This window comes from Cricetulus griseus, chromosome 7, assembly GCF_003668045.3.
Source record: "Cricetulus griseus strain 17A/GY chromosome 7, alternate assembly CriGri-PICRH-1.0, whole genome shotgun sequence".
Taxonomy (NCBI): domain Eukaryota; kingdom Metazoa; phylum Chordata; class Mammalia; order Rodentia; family Cricetidae; genus Cricetulus; species Cricetulus griseus.
In genome coordinates, this window is record NC_048600.1 from 90445507 (window position 1) to 90449787 (window position 4281).

A 4281-nucleotide genomic window follows, 5' to 3' on the forward strand; every position below is an offset into this window, starting at 1 on the left:
TTGGTAGTTGCCCCATGGTACTTGTATCTCCAAAATGCTGGGGTCTTCTGCTGTAAGCGGGCTGCACTTTCAGCAGTAGCCTCTCCCGGGCTCTCTTCAGGGACTCCAGCCCTGCCACTCAGTGCCAAGCTTCAGCTGCTCTCCATGACCCCTTCACGCCTTTAAAACCAGCAGCACCTGGGTGAGCCTTACACTACCAAGTTCAGCTGCCAACGGCAAGTTCAACCGTGGCCACTTTTGGACCACAGCTTCTTCGTGCTGACCCTGAGGAAACACTTCCCAGAAGAGGTCACCTCCGTGACGCTGGTCTCTTCTTAATCACAACAGACTCTTTGCCCTAACTGACCAGACATCACAGATTTTTGTTTTGTTTTGTTTTTTTGTTTCTCAAAACAGAGTTTCTCTGTGTAGCCCTGGCTGTTCTAGAACTCACTCTGTAGATCAGGGTGGCCTCGAACTCAGAGGTCCACCTACCTCTGCTTCTGGTGTGCTGGGATTAAAACTTCACAAGCCAGGCTCCACCATCTGCACTGCTTTCAACATTCGTATCTTCCAAGGTCCCACGAACACTTCACTGAGCCCTCAACACTCAATGGCTTTTCTAGCCCTATGTTCCAAAGTCCTCCCACAATCCTCCCCAAAATTAGATGGTCAGCTCTGTCACAGCAATATCCCACTATCCGGGTACCAACTTGGCCTAGTTAGGTTTACAGTGATGAAACACCATGATCGAAGCAACTTGTGGAGGAAAGGGCTTATGGGGCTTACACTTCTATATCTCTGTTCATCACTGAAGGAAGTCAGGGCAGGAACTCAAGCAGGGCAGGATCCCAGATGCAGGAGCTGATGCAGAGCTGCTTACTGGCTTGATCCACGTGGCTTGTTTAGCTTGCTGTCTTAAAGAACCCAGGACCACCAGCCCAGGGTGGCTCCACCCCCAATGGGCTGGGCCCTCCTATATCAATCACTAATTAAGAAAAAGCCCTACAGGCTTGCTATCAGCCAGATCTTATGAAGGCATTTTCTCAACTGAGCTTCCCTCTTCTCAGATGACTCTAGTTTGTGCCAGGTTGACATAAAGCTTGCCAGGACAATTGTCAAAGTAAAAGAGAATGAATGTAAGCAACAGGTGGGTGGCAGGAATGAGAAAACAAAATGCTCCGGAATTGAGGCTACATGTCATACATGGGTCCATGTGACAGGCAGCTTGATGTGCTACAAGCCTGGCCAGCACTGAGTGTGACGTTTCAATTGCAGGATTTTCTTTAGGGACACATCACTAGGCAATATATATCTCTGAGGATCTTAAAATGATCACCTGTATTTATTGTTTCTAACTGTATGGTTTTCATAAACTAAAATTTCAGTAGGGAAAATGGAGAGGATAATGTTGATTTCTGAGTGGATTTGGATTTTAAAAAAAGATCTTAAAACATAGATCTTAACTACAAAAAATAAGGATGATGAGGGACTTGTTTCCTACAAGCGATGACATTCCCTTGACTACAATACAACTATCATATCAGGACAGCAACGCCTTTACTTTCTGCCTTCTCATCCTGACCTCATTGATGACCGTTGTACAAATAGATCCACCCAGAACACCATTTTTCGCTTTGTTTCAGATCCTTTGTCTCCATTCTAGGAGTTTTCCATCTTTCATGGCCTTGGTGCTTTGGGAGATTATGTGCAGTTATTTTGGATAATCAACTTAATACTTAATGAACTGACTTGACTGGTTTTACACCCAAGTCTAGCTGTGTGTTTCTGTTAGGCATGTCTCAAGTCCTGTGCTACACCATTCCCGTCACACCCTATCAGATGGAGCAAGTTCTTTTCATTTATCCCTCAACGTCGATGTCATCTTCAATCTTGACTAAGGCTTTCTAGTTTGCAAAGACTCTAAAGGGTCTTATCTTTTGTCTTATTAATAAGGGGACTTCTGAGACTTCAAATACTCTATTCATCAAATGTGCAGTTTATTTTTTAAAATTTATTTTTCTGTGTATGGGTGTTCTACCTACATGCATGTCTGTGTACTAAGTGTACACATTGCCCTTGGAAGTAAGAAGAGGCCATCAGATCATCTGGGGCTAGAATCATAGGTGGCTCTAGTGGCCATGTGGGCAAAGGCAACTGTAGCATGTAACAGATGATGGGGGTTAAAGCTGAAGATCAGAGAAGCAAAGCAGTCAGCCACTAGAGTTACTTCTACCAATGCTATCCACTGAACCTCAAGACTGCACTAAGCTTCTGTCTCCTCCTGACTTATATTCCTCTGTAAGTGCTGGGATTAAAGGCATGGGAACCCAAGTGTTGAGATCATCTTTGTGTGAGCTCTGGTTCTCTTTTAGACTGGATCAATTTCATGTAGTCCAGAATGGCCTTGAACTCACTCTTGGAAAGCCAAACCCAACCAATGAAAAGGTGGCTGGAGCAATGGCCCAGTGGTTGAGTGTGCTCTAAGGTCTTGCAGGGATTGGTTTGCAGCACCCACAGCCTGTGGCACACAACTACATGCAACTCCAGCTTCAGGAGATCCAACACCCTCTTTTGGCCTCTATGGGTGCTCTCCTACACATAGCATACATGATGCATGAACATAAACACACATAAAAAACAAAAATGAAAGGGTGTTGGGTGCTTTCCAAGGGAAAATCAGGATACCGTTCCCAAAACTGAAGGGCAGAGATAAGAGCTTCTGCTTATTCAGGGACAATCTACATATCTTAACCAATTGGTATCTTTTCCTCTCCAAAGTAGCCAATGTGCTTTGTGGAAGTATTTGAACTTCGGGGTAAGGGAAAATGAGCTGTTTGATCTCTTTGATGTAATCTCTCCCTCCTCAGACTATTTTGCACACCATAATAAAATCATAAGGAACGATGCTCTCCTCTCTCTCTCTGTTGAAAGTTTGAGATCACTCCTGCTCTTCCATGATCTTATCTTTCCACTTAGGTTGCTCCCCTGTGTAAATCAGTGTTTTTTAGGACTTGTCAAGATCTACAAGAATGTAACATTCACTAAGTCAGCCAGGGATCTAGACATTCGATTTGTAATGTTTCCTTTTAGGACCTAAGAATATAGTAAAAATAAATATGCCTCTCAATATAAAATGGTTTTTCATCTAAGCCAACTTGCCCCTAGACCAAGCTTATTCTTCTAAAACCGTAAACTCTTCACGATAAAGTATCATGAGATAAATGGCTTTTCTGTAATGGGAAAACATGCTAGAGAATTATTTTTTCCTGGTGGTCATCCTTTCTTTACATGTGAATAAATTTACAGTATGCAACCGCCAGTGGCAGGTGTCAAGGACATAGTTCAAAAATTGTAGTTTTATTTGAACAGAGAAATGGATTTTTGACAGGTTTCAGTCTCCTTGTTCGAGTATATAAAACATCTTTTCATTTTCAGCCAACAGATTTACTTATATACCAACTTAGTAACTTGCAAAATACAAACATACAAAATAAAGTGACATCTTCTAAACAACAAGGAATTAAACATGAACGAAATTACTGACTCTTTTCAATCCTGGGCATCAATTCCAGGGCCTTGTGCATGTTAGACAAGAGCTCTATTACTGAGCCTTGTCCCTAACCTGGAAATTACTTTTACAATAAAGTAAAAGGTAAATTAAATGCAGGAGTACATCACTATCTTTATTTTTATTTAAGCCAAGTATGGTGTGGATCAAAAAGTTATTTAGACAACATGCATGATCTATATGTTGTATTTCAAAACAAATTTCAGAACATATACCATTTTTTTCCTACTTCCAAAATTCATGTATTTTAACTTAAAAGGCAGTATTTACAAAATAAGTTTCTGCCACAAGAGAAACATGACAAACTGGACATGGGGTCAGTCATGTACCTATAGTTCTAGCACTCGGGAGGCTGGGACAGGAGAATCACCTGAGTACAGGAGTTCCAAAGCAGGTTGGGCAACAAGAGTGGGACCTCATCTCAATAATAACGACCCCTCCCCACCCCAAAATCCAACCCCTCAAACAAAAGCAGGACATAATAAAAATCAAAAACCTCTGAGCTGGAGAGATGGCTCAGTATTTCAGAGCACCTGTTGCTCTTCCAGAGGACCCAAGTTCAATGCCCAGAACTCACATGGTGGATCACAGGCATCTGTAACTTCAGTTCCAGGGGATCTCATGCTTTCTTCTGGCCTTCTCTGTGGGTACTAGGCACCCACTTGGTGCACTGACTCACATGCAAGCAAAACACCCATTTGGGTAAAATAAATAAACACAAAACCAAAAAA